The sequence below is a fragment of the Somniosus microcephalus genome, chromosome 2, assembly GCF_052327205.1.
Source record: "Somniosus microcephalus isolate GS21.2 chromosome 2, FLI_Smic_1.0, whole genome shotgun sequence".
Classification (NCBI taxonomy): Eukaryota; Metazoa; Chordata; class Chondrichthyes; order Squaliformes; family Somniosidae; genus Somniosus; species Somniosus microcephalus.
Genome location: NC_140988.1, coordinates 340729836 through 340748561, shown reverse-complemented (window position 1 = coordinate 340748561; position 18726 = coordinate 340729836). Strand labels below are relative to the sequence as shown.

General features: G+C 46.5%; 1 long non-coding RNA gene across 1 annotated transcript; it reads left to right on the top strand.

The window, feature by feature from the left end:
• The first annotated feature begins 757 nt into the window (after positions 1–757).
• Positions 758–7044, top strand: LOC147123641 (uncharacterized). The gene is made up of 3 exons (XR_015074977.1): positions 758–858; positions 5039–5116; positions 5900–7044. It is a non-coding gene; the product is annotated as an uncharacterized LOC147123641 (long non-coding RNA).
• Positions 7045–18726: the final 11682 nt, after the last annotated feature.

Genomic DNA, 18726 nt, shown 5'->3' with positions numbered 1-18726 from the left:
TTGGTGAAGATTTGCACCTCCTTGCAGGCCCAGGTCAAACGCAGCAATGATCAGGGTGAGGCTGTGCCGCATGATGGCCCCTCCCCTTTAAGAACTGGAAGGCGCCAGTCTGTCTGAGTACAAGGTAATTGACATCACCTGAGCTTGAGTAGCGCTCTGAGGTAGCGCCCCGTTCCCTGATGTTAGCGCCCTAAGAGAAGTGTGTAGCACTTGATTTATCACTCCAGTCACCGCCAGTGGTGCTGGAGTCGAATTTCTCGGTCACCGGCGATAATTTGCACTGTGCGCTAAATTTTGCGCCCGGTCGATATTAGTGCCCCAAAATGGGCGATACTGAATTTTTCCCCCATAGACTTTTGTATCAGTAACTGGTACAAATAAAAGATGTGTGTGTATAGGTAAGACATAAAATTAAGCATATTTTAAATGTAATTGTAAAGGGGTGGATTTACAATCTTATGCAAGTTCAGCAGAAGAGCTGCGGAATCCCTAACAGTGTAGGTAGTTATTTTCCATTGAAGTTAACAATGAACAAGTGAGAGAACCTCTGCAGAAATCCACCCTAAAGTCTCAGACTGAAAAATTCAATGGCCCAGAAATTAGTGTCCCAACGCGCGAGTAAGCACCGTGTACTCACACGTGGGACCGATGGAATTGCCGGTTTTCTGCATGCACGGCGCATGCGCGGGAAACCGGCATTTCCGATCCTCTGAACCAAGGGGTTCAGAGGTCGAACGCGTGCATGCAGGAATCTGCGCGTGCGCGTTGAACTTCCTTTTTTTTCCAGGTTTGCCCGTGCGTGAAGGCCTCCACTTTTTACAGTTTAAAAAAGCAGACGTAAGGACTTAATTTTAAAAGGTAAGTGGTCTATGAATTAAAATTAGAATTTTTTTTCCACAGGTTTATTATTTTTAAAGACTTTACAGTAAGGTAAGTGTATTTTTAGCCCCGATTTTTTATAAAATTATTTTTTTCAAAAATTTAAATTGTTTAAAATAGTTATTTAAAGTTATTTATAGTTCATTTAAATAGTGTGATGTTTTTTAAAATTTTATTTCAAGTTTAAGTACTGTTTTGGGCGCCCGGAGTTTTCATGAGTTTGACAGGTCTTACTGTCAAACTCATGAATGAACTTTTGCATCCTCCGATTGGTTGCCCAGTGCTCACATGATCCCAGCCGACGCATCGCACTAAGTACGCCGCTGGGTCACGCAAGCACAGCGCGCCGGGAGCTGGACCGGGCCACAGACAGGAAATCCACGCAGGGCCAGGCTTCAACTGTCGGCGCACTAGGTAAGTGTAGGTCGGGGGCTTGCACCCGCGGGAAGCTCCCGACACGAATTTCTGGGCCATTGAGTCATATTTAGGGACTGAAAGCAAATTGAACCAGTGGAATGAGTGATGAGAATGATATTGTTACCCTTGATGACTTGATTTAGTGTGTAACTGGACAATCACAGTATACTGTGAGAAAAACCTGACCAGAAACAACACAAAAATTTACTGCAATTCACGTTGAGTTGGAAGGCAACAGCCGAGAATGGCCAGTGAAAAATGTATTTCCCTCACCATCCAGAGTAGCACTTGTATCCCTTCAGGAGTTTGAGTTAACATTTACCAGTAGCTTTTCAAGTAGAACAGAATCACCATCAATCTGTCAGCTGATGTAATCAACATGTTTTTATTTTGATTTGTGTTCCATGCTGTCAAGTAATCAGCTGGAGCAACAGCCGGGAACTCACGCCTCAGGTTGACAGACGGGGTTCCCGAGCTGCGTGAATCCTGTGGCCAGGCAGGGAAATTTAAAAAGTAGGGGGAAAGGGGCTTTTAAGTGCCTGTAAACTAATTCATAATGATTTCAATTGGGTCCCCCGCCGCCGTTCGGGTCGGCTCCACGATGACAGATGCGCCTGTGGGAAAGGCACGTGGGAACGAGATGACAGCGGGTTACTGACCCGCTGTCAAAAATAACAACTTTCCCCCCCCCGACCCGCCACCGATCGTGCCTGGTACCATCCCGGAAAATTCAGCCCAATGTATTTCTCAGCAAGGGAATGCATGTCCTTCATATGGGAAATCAAATAGCCAGTTATAGTCCTTACATGTTCAAGTTAGCCACGAGACACTGTCCCTTGTTGAAAGGCATTTTCTACACCTTGAGATTAAGTGCAACAAATGAAAAATTTAACACAAATAAAGACAAGTGGATGAGGCAGAAACACGAATGAGATAAACAAATTGATGCTTGCTCCACCAATCAGAATACCAGTGCTAATTTAACAGCTAGCGATGATCTTATTCAGATAATCTGTTTTGACAGTTGATTTACATATTTCAGCATCCAGTGACTGGCAGCATCTTTAGATAACCACAACACAAAAGCCAGATACTGTGAATGCTGGAAATCTGAAATACAAACAGAAAATGCTGGAAATACTCAGCAGGACAGGCACCAGCTGTGGAGAGAGAAACAGAGTCAATGGCCTAGAAATTCGGTTGGTAGCGCCAGCGATTAGCGCCTAAAGAGCCCGAGAATTGGGGCATTACCCAATTTTCGGGCGGGCGCAGTGAATATAGCACCACCTCCCATATTGAGTATCCTTTTAGCGCCGGCGCTAACACTTTGCGCGCGCCCGCGGGCGCAGGCAGATCATGACATCATTTCAGTGTGCAACGCCTTTTTGGCGCCCCGGACCGGATATTCGGTGGTGCCCGCAACCTTTCCGCCTGGCGCTATTAGTGACAGTTGGATGGAGCGTTCCCAGGCCCTTCTCGGACTCGGGGGGCGCTCTTTAAAGGGGACAGCACCAGTATAAAAGCTGCAGTCATTTGGGCTGGCCATTCTGATCGTTGCTGGAGAGAGTTGCTGACCTTCTGTTGGACAGTAATTTTCTCATTGAGCCTTCGGAGGCACTGGCACTGGCAGCTTGAGGGCCCGGCTCCCGAGCTGGTGATGCAGCATCTGAAAGCAGGGAGGTGGAAGAGTGGCTTTAGCAAAAGGACAGCTTGGCAGCAAGGGATGCCAGATTGCGGCAAGGCTATGACATGGGTCCACAGTGAGAAAGCATGCTGGCGGGGGGAACAAGTGGAAGGAGACAGTTGTAAAAGGTGAGAACCTTACCATCACTGTCGACAATGGGGTCGGCAGCTGCAGTGGTTACAGGACCACTCAGACGTCCTCCAAGAATCTGGTGGACTCTCTCCTCGAGATCCATGAGGGTGACCACCTGTGGAGGTCCTCCACCGGTGCGAAGCTGGTCTTTGCGAATCCTTGCCAGCTTGGACTGCAGGGGAAAGGAGGGGAAGTGATGTTGCATGATGCCCTGAGTGATCATCTCATGCCCCCCATGGTGGAAGAGCCCTTACATGATGCCTTGAGTCAAATGTGCATGTGTGTGCCCAGAAAGGGCCATGGGTGCTTGCTGGCAGATGGCCAATGGGGCACAGCCCACCCTGTAGCCATAAAGTCAGGTGCAAATGAAGGGATGCAGAAGTTTGCAGAAACAACACTCACTCTCACGACCCGAGTGAGGTCGTTGAATTTCTTTCTGCATTGGACAGGGCTCCTGGTCACCATGCTGCTGGAGTTGACCCTCTGGCATACATCCTTCCAAGCTCGTCGGTAGCCCTTATGATTCGGCCTCCTGCCATTGTCTGGGTAGAGAACATCTCGCCGGCGCTCCACTGCGGCCACCAATTGCTCCAGAGCCTCATTGGTGAAGCGCTCTGCTCTCTGTCTCACCTTCTCCATCTGGTCCAAGTTTTTAGCGCCAGAGAAGGGCCTGCGCCGATTCTGAGGCCTGCAAGGCGCAGAGTGTGGATGCTGAAGCTGACTGACCCACCCCTTTAAGAGCTGGCCGGCGCCTGGAAGTCTCGTGGTCATCGGTAATTGAGAGCACCTGCGCTGCGCCCGTCCGCTCCGATATTGGGTTGTGCCGGAAGTTTAGCGCCTTGGGAGTCCCGTGTAACGCCTGAATTCGCGCCTCAATCACCTTTAGGGGCGATGCAACCCAATATCGCGCCAGGTGGCGATAAGTTGCGTCTGGCTATAAACTTTGCGCTGCGCCAATTCTAACGCCCCAAGCGGGGCTATACCCAATTTCTAGGCCAACGTTTCAGGTCGATGACCCTTCGTCAGAACGTTAACTCGATTTCTCTCTCCACAGACGCTGCCTGACCTGCTGAGTATTTCCAGCATTTTCTCTTTTTATATCTTTAGATAACCAGTACTGAGGAGGAGCTCAACATCTCATTGAGGAAGATGGGTCTATTTCAGTACACAGGGCGGTGGCGTGCTCCCTTGGTGTTTGCACATAATGTAGGAAAGTTAATATCGCAAATCCTGATATGGAAATATCGATGCAAAATAAATCACATTTTATTTTGCATGTTTAGGATACTTTTAAGACACAATTTAACTTATATCTATATTATTTATTAAAAATCTTACATTTGTGTGCACTTCCTGTTAGCATTGTCCAATATAAATCCCTATGTCCGCATTTAAAATTGAAACTGTTACACTGAAATGACACCCTCCTCAAGCGGAGGTGTTGCAGTGGCACTAGTTCCAGAAGGGCGGAATTACAGCACGACAAGGTTACATCGACAATTTCCATTATAAATGTAGACAGGAATTTATAATGGAAATTTAAAATAAAAGACAGAATATATGACTTTAAATGGGAAATTAAGGAAACAAGACAAGGGAGTCTCAGAAATGCTGCATAAATTAGTCTTCAGGGTCAGCTGCGCACAGCCAGTTCTTAAATCAATATCATCAATAACTTGTTCAGACCTTTTGAGGATGGATATCGATCAGCTGGATTCCTGCAGTCAATCAAGTATTGTGAATTTTAATATTCCTTTTCATTCTCAACAACTAAAATCTGAAAGGACTGAGAGAGAAGGTAAAAAAGTGATTAGCAAATATAGTCACCGTGGCGTCAGGTGAGGCGTGTGTGCTTGAGTTCATTAATAAATGATTTATTTATTGAAGGCTGATTATCTGACCTCTTCCCCTTCTCCTCCTCTGAAGGCAGTGACTCATGCTAGTCGGCAGTTTCATGGATCTCACCCACTCTCCAGGATCATTCTTCATGTGTGATCTTATATGGTGAGTCTTGGCAAGCTATTCGACTGTGGTGGCTGTCACAGCCAAGACTAATGTTATCCTCACTCAATGTCCCCCACCCCCTCCACCCGTATACGTGCACATGCACACACGTGCTTTACAGCTGGTGTCAGTGAAGAATGATCAGAAACGGGGACCTTAGTTGATTTTTCCCCTTCCTAGGCCAATTGTAGTGCCACCAGCTACCTCAACGCAGAACAGGGATTGAATGTGGATCCTTCTGCGTGATTCCGTACCATACCAGGTGACGTAAGAAAACTACTAGGCACTTGGTCTAAGCATTAAACAAAGCTTTAATCAACTGTTTTACAACATGGAGGTCTAGTTGTGTCCTTCACTCGTTCCTGTTAAGAATGTCCTGCGCAAGCTGGGCCCGTGCCCAAGTATTTATACTCTCCCTGGACAGCGCCACCCGCAGGCCGCTCATTATTATTTCCTAAGTCTTTCTTTCATGAATGACTGATTCATGTCACCAGGTATGCACTGACCACCCGCATCATCAGCATAACCCCATCTCTGACATGAAACACATTATAATTGTGTAAACACAGTTGGAAAGCTATTCCAGTAATGTTCCAAAGTGTCCGCTTGGCTCAGTTGGTAGCATTTATGCCTCTTATTCATAAAGTTGTGGGTTCAAGCCCCAGTCCAGCACTTGAGTACATAATCTAGGCCAGCACTCCAGTGCAGTACTGAGGGAGTGCATAGTTAGAAAGGCTGTCTTTTGGATGAGATGTTAAACCAGAGCTCTGTCTTCCCGTTCAGGTGGATGTAAAAGATCCCATCGCGCTATTTGAAGAAGAGCAGAAAAGTTCTCCTAATATCCCAGCAAACATTCTTCCCTCAATCAACACCACGAAAAACAATTACCAAAAATATATTTGTGCAAGAGACGAGGCTAAAGTGTTTTCAATCATCTTTGGCCAAAATGCCAAATGAACTATTAAGCCCTCTCCAGAGCAGACCAGGCCAGGCCATAGCAGGATCTGGATAACATCCAGGCTTGGGCTGTCAAATGGCAGGTAGCATTTGCGCCACATAAGTGTCAGGTAATGATCATCTCGAAGAAGAGGAAGTCCAGCCAACTCCCCCTGACTTTCAATGGCACCATCATCGCCAGTCACCCACCATCAATAACTTGGTGGTCGTCTTTGACCAGAAAATGAACTGGACCAGCCAGATCAATACCTGGCTATGAAAGCAGGGCAGAAGCTGGGCACTCTCAACAAGTAGCTCGTCACTTGACCCTTCAAATGTCTTCATCTAGAAAGCTCAAGTCAGGAGTGTGACGGAATATGCTGCACTCGCTTGGATGGGTACAGCTGCAACACTCAAGAAGCTTGATGCCATCCAGGATAGAGCACTTTGCTTTATCAGCCCCCGTGTCACTGGAATCAGTATCCACCCTTCCATCACCAGCACAATGTGGCTGCAGTATGTGTGATCGACAGGATGGACTGCAGCAATTGACCAAGTTTACTTTGACAGCACCACTCTCCTCTTTAACCTCTATCACCATGAAGGACAAGACCAACAGTTATGGGAACACCATCACCTCCAAGTCATACAACATTCTGACTTGGATATATATTCGCTGTTGCTGGGTGAATATCCTGGAATTCCCTACCTGGCACCATTGTGGGAGCACCATCTGCACAAGGATTGCAACGATTCAAAGAGAAAGCCCACCACCAACTTCTGAAGGCAACTATGGAGGGATGGGTAATAAATGCAGCCTTACCAGCATCACCTACATCTTGAGAACAAATTTAAAAACATGAACTGGTCATTTACTTTATTCACAGCTTGCTGTCACAGTTGCCTACATAACAATAGCAGCTTTGAAGCACGTTGGGACTCTGAGAATGTGATAAGCTGCTATATAAATGCAAGTTTTTTCATTCTTTCAATGATGGTTGATTCCTTTTACAAACACGAGTCCAACCCACAAACATATGCAGTTTACCATTACTGTGAAAAAAATAAATGGATTGAAGGCATCTCTACTCTGTTTAAATACGGTAAGTTATGACAGTTCAGTTAGATGCAAAATCCTCTGCCAGCAACTAGTTCTGGAATTTCCTGCCATCTGGTGTATTCATGAAGAGGAAAACCTGAGGTTTAATTACTTCACAAATGATGATTAGTTTAACAGCCAGGTTCTATGAATTGTTCACACTGCCTAAAATCGTGCTGAGCAGCTTATAAAACACTTTTAAACATTGCTGCTGTTACTCTGAGACAGCAGCACACCAGATATCGTGCTGCCCTGCCTGCTGTACCTGTGTGCCACTGGTCCTCTATTGGAGAACCAATAGAAACAGCCTTGCATTTTCTGTCCCTCCAACTTCCACTCCCACACCCTCAAAATGTCGGTTCCTAGGCAACTTATGGGGGTGCAGAGGTCCCCATATTTATATTGTGTTGTCTGTCTGTTGGAGGAGTTCCGCACCAACAGCAACCACCAACAAAATGCTGCAACACCAGAGGCCCACCCACATGCCTTTTTGCCTCAACCCATTATTATTTCTGATACTAAATTTGAAAAAAAACCCGATGTGATTCAGTGATTCTTAAGCTTTTTCAGGCTGGGCCCCGCCCCCCCAAAACAGCCTCTCACCCCTTTGTAGCTAAGGGTACAGGTAATGGTAAGTCTACAAATGGATTTCTCGCTCCTACTCCATTTCTGCTTCTCTCACCTTCACCTGCTTCTCGGTCTCCTTTACTTCAATTTCCTCCTCTTCCTTCACTATTGTTTCTATCTCCACTCACTTTTGGTTTTCACTCTCCCCCTCCACTTCTGTTTCTCCCTCTCTCCCTTCAACTCCTGTCTCTCTTTCATGTTAGATTTTGGCTCTGTATTCCGCTATTGGTGCTCTCTCCTCCTCCAATTCTGTATCTCTTGCTTTTTTCCTTCAGTTACTCAGAAAACTGTACTTTGATTCCTGGAAACTGAAATTTAGAACCAGTAACAGGTTTTTATCCTATTTAGACAAGATAAACACAGATCCCAGACTGTCTTGTAACAAATACAGTATACCAACTGGACCCATCAGAGTCCCATCAACCCCATCTGTCAGTTCCCAGAGATGAAGGACAGTTTTCTAAAAACATTGCACTACTTAGTCCCTATTGCAGAAATTAAATATGCCCTTTCTGTCAGAGATTGATTGAAATTCAAATCCCAAAGGTGAAAGGAGAATGTGTGTTAACTCAATGTCATACCCAGTCCCATCAGAGAAAGTGAATCTTAATTACTTCTTCCCAGGCTGGATTCAAACCTTAGAACCTAAGCACAAGGACAGTGTCTGACTGTGTCCTACCCCAAGATATTACCCAGCTCCTCTGAAGTGTGCATGATTTTTTAAAATGTATGTCATTTTTCATTAACATGTAATCTTGCATATTAAGATTAAAATGTACAGAATGGAGTTTAAAAAGGTGAAACAAGACCCTTTACCCAGTTTGTCAAATGACGATTGATGAGGGAGCTGTCTGATGATGAGAGATTGTGTAGAATGGGCCTATACTCTCTGGAGTTTAGAAGAATGAGAGGTGATCTCATTGAAATATATAGGATTCTGAGGGGGATTGACAGGGTAGGTGCTGCGAGGTTGCTTCCCCTGGCTGGAGGTACGGTAGCACAGTGCTTATGTTACTGGACTAGTAACCCAGAGGCCCGGAGTAATAATCCAGAGACCTGAGTTCATAATCCCACCACGGCAGCTGGGGAAATTAAGTTCAGTTAATTAAAAAAAGAATTAATTAAAAAGCTAATCAGTAATGGTGACCATGAAACTACTGGACTGTTGTAAAAACCCACTGGTTAGAAACATAGAAGATAGGAGCAGGAGTAGGCCATTCGGCCCCTCGAGCCTGCTCCGCCATTCAATGAGATCATGGCTGATCATCCAAATTCAGTACCCCGTTCCTGCCTTCTCCCCATATCCCTTGATCCCTTTAGCCTTAAGAAATATATCTAACTCCTTCTTGAATATATTTAATGAATTGGCTTCAACTGCCTTCTGTGGTAGATAATTCCACAGGTTCACCACTCTCTGGGTGAAAAATTCCTCCTCATTTCAGTCCTAAATGGCTTACCCCTTATCTTTAGACTGTGACCCCTGGTTCTGGACTCCCCCGCCATCGGGAACATCCTTCCTGCATCTAGTCTGTCTAGTCCTGTTAGAATTTTATAAGTTTCAATGAGATCCCCTCCCATTCTTCTAAACTCCAGCGAGTATAAGCCCAGTCGACCCAATCTCTCCTCATACGTCATTCCTGCCATCCCAGGTCCTTTAGGGAAAGAAACCTGCTGTCCTTACACGGTCTGGGCTATATGTGACTCCAAACCCACAGAAATGTGGTTGACTCTTAACTGCCACTCAGTTGTGCCAAACCGCTGCGACAGAGTAACTTCACCACACAGACTGCAGCAGTTCAAGGCGGCGGTTTACCACCACCTTCTCAAGGGCAATTAGCGATGGCCAATAAATGCTGGCCTTGCCCACATCCTGTAAACGAATAAATAAAAAAAACTAGGGGACTTAGTCTCAGGATAAGGGGTAGGCCATTTAAGACCGAGATGAGGAGGAGTTTCTTCACTCAGAAGGTTGTGAATCTTTGGCCTTCTCTGCCCCAGAAGGCTGTGGATGCTGAGTCTTTGAGTAAATTCAAGGTGAGCTAGATAGATTTTTGGACTCGAGGGGAAATCAAGGGATACGGGGACAGGGCGGGAAAGTGGAGTTGAGGCCGATGATCAGCCATGATTTTATTGAATGGCAGAGCAAGCTCGAGGGGCCGGGTGGCCTACTCCTGCTCCTGTTTCTTATGTTCTTAGAAAGGTGTTGGTATGATATGCACGGACTTCAGAATTCTGCATCACAAAGCGATTCAAACTGTAAAGTATAGTTAATCACAGCACTGCTTGGGCTAATCATATGGCAGTTGATTATGCCATAGGGTAATGGTTTAAAAAGAGGTTAACGTTTAGGTCTTTAGAGCCTGGATTAATTGTGTTCTCTGAGGACTAGGTGTAGTTATTTCCCCGCCACCACTATGATATACTTTCCGGACTGTGTGCTAAGTGAATCGAAAGATACTTTTACATTGAAATGATGTCGACAGCAGATGCATGGTACGACCAATGTTAATGCTACTCTGCCTTATGAAGGATCTAGCCTCCGGGCATCTTGCAGCATTGGAGATCCACAATCTCGTGTTGGGTCTCCACTTCAAATAAAAATCATGGAGCTTGATTCCTTCCCTTTTAGCTAAGGGAATCATTGGCCTCCATTAGGTGCTGGTGACACCAGCTAAAGTAAACAAAGGAGCATGGTGCTTGATGACGGTAGGACCTGCTTGAGTGCTGCCTGCTCTGAGATAACTCATAGGAATATAAAAGTGCCTTAAGCAACTTCAAACAACAACAACTTGCATTTATATAGCATATTTAAAGTGGAAAAGCATCCCAAAGTGTTTCAAAGAAGGTGATATTAGGAAGGGTGACCAAAAGCTTGGATCTTAAGGAGGATCTTAAAAGGAGAAGGGTGAGGTAGAGAGGTGGAGGGGTTTAGGGAGAGAATTTCAGAGCATGGGGCCTAGGTACCTCCTGGCACAGCTGCCAATGGTGAGGTGAAGGGGCAAGAGGATGCACAAGAGGCACAGAGAGTTTGAAGGGAGGGGTGGAGGTTACAGAGATGAGGCTACGAAGGGATTTTAAACAATTGCGCGCGAGTGAACGGACACTCTGGAGGGAAATGTGGAGAGCAGCGGTGATTGTTGATCTGCCGGCAACGATCTGGATTCATAATTGCCAAAGGTCTAATGCATACGGTGAACAGGTGAGAGCTTTCTGTTGAAGTCAAAATAACTGAATAACCAAAATTGCTGTTCAACATGGCCATCGTTACCAGCTTATTTCACTGCTCAAATTGTAATCTGCTCAGTAAATGTATGTGCCTGGGGAAAGGGATGGGAGTTGTCTCACTGGGTGTTCAGTTAAGGGTCATTAAATAGCAAAAGGTGCAGTTGCCTGTAATGATAATAATTTAAAAATAATTAAAGAGCTAAATTTGCAGTTTAAATATATAGCATCTGAGTCCGTGTATTCAAGCCTTCGAATTCTCACTTCGTTGCTCAAGGTGCTTTACTTCCTGTGATCAGATAATCTGTCACTTAAAATGTTTCTAGGTCAGTTCATTTGATGTTTGACCTTTAAATTGATTGCATTTAAGCAACACGATTACGCTGATGTAATCCAGAAACTCCCTGGGTGGGACTGTCCTACGTGCAGTAGGGTTTGTACACCATTAGTGCTCAGAGGTAAAATAGTTTCTGGGGTGATCAATCTGCTTTGGACATTATTAGCACTAATTTGCATTGAGCATAGTAAATTAATTGGTGGGTTTAAGCATTTTAGTCCAACCAGATTAATCAGCATCTAAACCAATAATTAAGGGGTGGGGCAGCTCCAAAACAAGCCAAGTCACTATTTTACATATGAAGCAAAGGGTGCTTGCTTCTAAGGCTCATTAGTATGATTATTTAATTGCTCTCGTAAGAGGTATAAACCTGCCACATGCACCATTCTGAGAGTGACATTCATGTGCCAAGTTGTGTACCAGTCCCTGTACATGTAATGGCTTCCAATGGAGATCTGAATGCGAGTGCAAGGTTGCAGGACTGGCTCCGTGTGGCTATTTTGCTGCAAAAAGAGGACTTTATCAAATGGCATTCACCTACACCCGCCACCCCTCCACATTTTCCTAGATCTATATTACAATTGGTCGTCAGAAGATTGGATCATTACATGAATGATGACATGCCTATCATCGAGTGCACTTCTTTAATACAGTTTCTACCTCAGAGCAAAGCGCAGTGAATTATAAAACAATTACAATTCATTAACAGTGACTGCTGCAATCACAGAGGAGTGTCACAATTTCTAAGTAATCAGCTATATTTGCAAACTAGCTCCAGCAATTACAATATATTATGTTATGCAGTATACATAAAGGAATTGTACTGAATGCTATGTAGAGAGAAATCGCACTCAATCCAACTATTTTTATGCATTACCTGGCACAAAAAGAACTAAGCAGAATGATGTGACTTATGTGCCAGAACACATCTGAAATCAATAGTTCAGGACACAAGCACCACCTCACAGCATAGACTCCATAATATGGCCCCCCAAAAATACACAGGGCGTCACATCTCTGTTTAAGTGCCAAGGTGCTGGGACTCCCATCACTGGGAAGTCCTGCAATTCGCACTGCCATGGTGGGCTGGTAGTGTATCTGGGGCACCCTTACACCACCCACCCCACCCCACCCCCAACCAAAGATGCCAGTAAGTCCTTCTGTAAGGACCCAGGGCTGGGCCGGGGGGGGGGGGGGGGAAGAGTTGGTTCCTCACCCCAAAAGTAATTTTAAGACTACAAAGGGGGTTGCCTTGGAATTGTTGCATCAGCCTTGGCTCAGTGGTAGCTGTTGTGTATGTACCTTTAAGAGAATAACTGGTCTCAGACTGCAGTACCGGCAGTGACCACCCCTGTATAAAAGGCGCTAGCAAGCCTCTGTAGTTTCAGTTTCCCGATTGACTCCATTCAGTAAAGACTTGTTTAAATCAACTCCTGCTGTCCGTGTCTCAATTATACACGGACATAATACTGGCGACGAGCAGATACGAACTTACCTACAGTCTGCACCACCTCCTGGGATCCATTCCTGAAGCGAAGTGAGCAGAGGTCGAGGCCAGAAGGAAGAAAGAAGCAGTAGAAACGGGCGTTGACCGTGGGCATCCGCCCCTGAGTCAGCGGAGTTGAAGATTGCTGGAGAAGCTGTCGAAAGCGGGGCCTGGTTCCTGTCGACGGTGCTTCAGCTAATCGGGCTGGTGGCAGGTAGTACACTGATCCTTCCTGGGCTGCGGCAGTCGCGAACTCGAGCGGGTGGCTTGCAACGGGGCTGAGCAGCGTTGTCGGGAAGAGGAGCGAGAGAGGGTGGAGCACACAGGGCGCGGCCGGTGCTACGAAGCCGGGCTGCGTACAGACCCGAGAAGAGGGAGGCAAGAGTCCCACAGGGTTGTTCCACGACGGGAAAAATAATAAAAAAATAAATATTAAACGCGCAGGAAACTGCGAGGAGCTGCAGGTTGCAACGGAAACCACGGAAAGCAGCGCTAGCAACAGCGGGGAAGAAGGCAAAGCACGGGAGGCGCCATTTTAGATTTTCAAGATGCCGAAGACTGGCTGTATCACTGCCTTTGATAATACAATAGAGGACTGGACCACGTATGTGGAAAGAGTCGAGGTATATTGCGAGGCAAACGAAATAGCCGATGAGAAAAAGGCACCGGTATTGCTAAACTTAATGGGCGCTAGAACGTACAGCCTATTGCGGGACCTGATTACTCCAGCCAAACCGAAGGCGAAGAGTTTTAACGAAATTGTTGCTGTCCTACAGGAACACCTAAACCCTGCACCGCTGCTGATAGCAGAAAGATTTAAATTCCACAGGAGAACTCAGCATAAAGATGAGAGCAATGCTGAGTACCTTACGGAACTACGCAAGCTATCAAAGCACTGCCAGTTCGGAGCAGGACTGGCAGATACCCTACGGGACAAATTTGTCTGTGGACTCCTGAGTGAAGGAACACAGAAGAAGTTACTCTCAGAGAAAGAGCTGACGCTAGATAAGGCTTTCAGCGTGGCAGTATCGTACGAAGCAGCAGCCAGGGGAGCTGTGGAAATACAACAAAAGCCATAGGAATACGACACCCACGAAATGACACGGGGATTTGCAAAATGTTATCGCTGCGGCAGAACTAACCATGACCAGAAGGACTGCTGGTCCAAGGACAAAATATGCAGGCAATGCGGAAAGATGGGACACATTGCACGAGTTTGCAGGTCTGGGAAGAAGACCAGCGACAACAAAAAGGCTACTAAGGAACCGTACAAAAGATGACGGACAGTAGTTCCGAAGACCAGATGAGCGATAGTGAATCCGGGAACAGGAGACTAAGCTGTCTCAAACTTCACAATGTAATCGCAAAAGAGGATCACCGAACCATTTGGGTCACCCTCACGATAGCAGGGTCCCAAGTTAAAATGGAATTGGATACAGGATCAGCGCTAACCGTCATGAATCGACAAGACTACGAGCGGCTATTCTCACACATACCCTTGAGAGAGACATCCATCGTCTTGACGACGTATACGGGGCAAAAAGTATACCCCAGAGGAAAAATAAGGGTGCCTGTCGAATACAACGGCAAGAAAATACGGAAATTGTATCTCTACATACTGCAAAATGGTGGACCACCATTATTGGGACGTGAATGGATCAGGAAGATAAGCTTAGATTGGCACTCCATTCATGCAATGACGGTGGATGGTAAAAAAGATGAAGACGTCACTCCTGGACGATTGTCAACAATCTTAGCTAACGCCAAAGAGGTATTTCAACAAGAACTGGGCACTCTTAAAGGCGTAACCGCCTCGATAAAAATAGAAGAGAATGCAATTCCCAAGTTTTTCAAAGCAAGACCGGTACCATATGCAATTCGCCCAGCCGTCGAGGCAGAGCTGGAGAATCTGGAGAAGGCAGGCGTGTTGTCTAAGGTCGACTGGAGCGAGTGGGCGACACCCATCGTTCCTGTCATGAAGAAAACGTTAAGCAATAAGTCTGAGGAGCCAAGGAAGGTTCGCATCTGTGGGGACTTCAAGGTGACGGTGAACCCAGTCCTTCACACAGTACAATATCCTCTTCCAAGGATAGAAGACATCTTCGCCTCACTATCTGGAGGGAAGCGTTTTACAAAAATTGACCTAGCACAAGCATATTTGCAGATGGAGGTTGAAGAGTCCTCTAGGAAGTATCTCACGATAAACACTCACAAAGGTCTTTACCAGTATCATCGATTGGTATTCGGAGTAGCATCGGCTCCGGCGATATGGCAAAGAGCGATGGAACAAATCCTGCAAGGGATTCCGGGGATTCAGTGTTACTTGGACGACATCCTTGTGACAGGTGAAGATGACAGAGAACACCTTAACAACCTAGAACAGGTGCTCACTAGACTACGGGAACATGGGCTACGAGCCAACCGCCCCAAGTGCGAGTTTTTTAAGAAACAGATATCGTATTGTGGCCACGTGATTGATGAAGAGGGGTTACATAAGTCCCCTGACAAAATTGAAGCGGTTGTTAAGGCCCCAGCGCCTGAAAATTTGTCGCAACTGAGGTCATTCCTCGGATTGGTGAATTACTACCATAAGTTTTCACCGAATTTGTCCACAATTCTGCACCCACTGAACGCCCTACCATGAACGGGAATAGCATGGAAATGGAGCAATGACTGTAAGCGGGCCTTTCAGAAGAGTAAGGACTTAATCACTTCAAGAGAAGTATTGGCTCACTACAACCCAGCACTGCCGATCAGACTGGCGTGTGATGCGTCTCCCTACGGCATTGGGGCGGTACTGTCACATAAATTCCGTGATGGTTTAGAGAGACCGATAGCTTTTGCGTCACGCTCGTTAACTTCTGCCGAGCGTAACTACGCCCAGATTGACAGAGAGGCCCTCAGCCTAGTGTGGGGGGGTGAAGAAGTTCAATCACTACCTGCACGGTCAAAAATTTACTCTACTAACTGATCATCAACCTCTTGTCTCCATTTTCAACCCTCAGAAGGGTGTACCGATAATGACAGCGCAACAGCTGCAGAGGTGGTCCCTTTTCCTAGGGGCACACCAATATGACATCAAGTACAAAGGAACTAAACAGCATGGGAATGCTGATGGATTGTCGCGCCTACCGTTGCCGACGGTGGAAGAAGACTTTGCAGTGGATCCAATGGAGATATTCCACTCGACCATAGTCGAATGTCTCCCTGTGACGAATGCAAACACAGAAAAGGAAACACGAAATGACCCGACACTATCCCGGGTCTATGATTTAACGGTGAAGGGATGGCCAGCACATGGCGAACCACTGCTGCCAGCATTCTCGCCGAGAAGAGAACAGCTGTCAGTGTGCAGAGGAACCTTGATGTGTGGATCCAGAGTAGTAATTCCGCCCAAATTGCAGGATAGAGTGCTCAATGAGCGTCATAAGGGTCATCTGGGAGGGGTAAAAATGAAGAACTTAGCCAGAGCGTTTGTGTGGTGGCCGGGAATCGATAGAGAAATCGAAGAGATGACCAAGAGCTGTACAGGATGCCAGAAGGTCCAAAACGCCCCACCACAAGCTCCTCTACATCCATGGGAGTGGCCCTCATCTCCATGGCAAAGGGTGCACATTGATTTTGCTGGTCCCTTCATGGACTCGATGTTTTTAATTGCGGTGGATGCACATTCAAAGTGGCCAGAGGTAATAAAAATGTCCTCAACCACCACGGAAAAAACTATCACAGTTTTACGAACCATATTCGCCAGGAATGGGCTGCCTGAACAGGTTTGCTCTGACAATGGACCGCAGTTTGTGTCTGAAGAGTTCCGGAGGTTCTTAAAGAACAATGGTGTTAAGCATTACACATCTGCCCCATATCATCCAGCCACTAATGGATTGGCCGAGAGGTTTGTCCAAACATTCAAGAAGGCTATCAAGGCAATGTGTAATGAAGATATACCCCTACAACACAAGGTGGACAACTTCTTGTTTGCCTACCGGAATGCGACACATGCGGTTACCAACCAAACTCCAGCCATGATGTTCTTCAATCGAAGACTACGATGCCGCTTGGATTTGGTTAAGCCAAACGTCCGAAGAGATGTGGAGAACAGACAGTTTCAGAATATGAATGAAAGGCCGACCAGGAGTTTTAAGATAGGTCAACCAGTTTTGGCCCGGGACTACCGCACAGAGAAATGGCAGCCAGGAACGATTTGTACACGGCAAGGACCTCTCATGTATACCGTGGACATTGGAGAGAGCATTGTAAGACGCCATGCTGACCAGATTCTAGAGTCACTGGAAAACGTCAACTCCACACCACGATCTGATACACCTGGCAATGAAATCGACGTACCAATTGCAGCTACCGCAGAATCGGTGATATTGGAAGCAGATGAACCAAACAACGACATTGATCCCGACTCAACCTTGCCAGAAGAACCTGATACCCCAATGAGGCGTTATCCAGACAGAATCAGGAAGCCTCCTCAAAGACTGAACTTATAATTGCTTAAACTCAACCAATGTATCTAGCAACCATAATTGTGATTGTAATTAGTTATCATTTTGTTGTTAAATGAATGTTATGTACTGTTTATCTAAAAGGGGAGGAATTGTTGTGTATGTACCTTTAAGAGAATAACTGGTCTCAGACTGCAGTACCGGCAGTGACCACCCCTGTATAAAAGGCGCTAGCAAGCCTCTGTAGTTTCAGTTTCCCGATTGACTCCATTCAGTAAAGACTTGTTTAAATCAACTCCTGCTGTCCACGTCTCAATTATACACGGACATAATAGTAGCAGTCTTGCCTCGGAGTCAGTAGCTTCAAGCCCCACTCCAGAGAATTGTGTACATAATCTAGGATGACACTCCAGTGCAATACTAAGGGACAGCTGCACTGTCGGAGACACTGACCTGGATATTAACAGGGGCGGGTTACGTAGGCGGGAGGGCAGAGTTTCAGACGGGAAAGTCGGAAGTCTGGGTTTCCCCGCGTGCTGTCGAGTTTTAACTGCACAGCGTGCATCTTTTGGCCCTGACAGGTTCTCCACCGGCAAGTCAGGCTTGGCTTCCAGTCAGGTGGAGAGCACGCCAGAGGAGCAGGCCGCAGGACCAGGTAGATCTAAATTCACGACCCCAGGCGGAGGTCCGATCTCCAATCCCGGGGGAGGGGGTCCGATCCACGATCCTGGGAGGGGGGTGTCCAATACCCGATCCTGTGTGGCATCCGATACAAGGGGGTGGGCCCGATCCTGGGGGATCCGATCCCTGATCTCAGGGGCCTTTGTATGGGGGTGGTGGTGTCTGATGGGTGGGGGGGCGGGGAAGCATTCCTGCTCCTCTTGGCCCACAAGCGGTCCTGTGAAGGCACTTACCTTCTCCCCGAAGCTGTCCTCACCTCAGTTCAGCTGTCGGGTTTCCAGAGGCCTGGGAAACCCAGCTGCCCACTGTAAAACCTGCAAAGTTGACAGCCTCATTAAAATATTTCAATTGCCAACCCACCTCCTGGGAGCAGGTTGGCTGCCCGCCTATTGTCCCGCCTCCACAAAACCCGGAAGTGGGCGGGTTGGGGTCATGGTCCAGATTTTTTAAAATTACATCCCAACCTGCTCCCAATCCACCCGTTTTGTGTTCTAAAATCCCTCCCAGTGTCTTTTTGATGAATCATTAAACCAAAGCTCAGTCTGCCCTCTTTGGTCGACCTATAACATATTTTAATGCAATTACAAAGGTCCATCAGTGGATCAGTGGGTAAATGTACAATGCTTGATGTGTATTACAGAGATGACCTTCCCTACACTCTGTCTCCTACCTCCCAACTAATTACCCACCTAGGCTGACACTCCAGTGCAGTGCTGAGGCTGTGCTGCACTGTTGGAGGTGCCGTCTTTTGGATGAGACTTTAAACCGAGG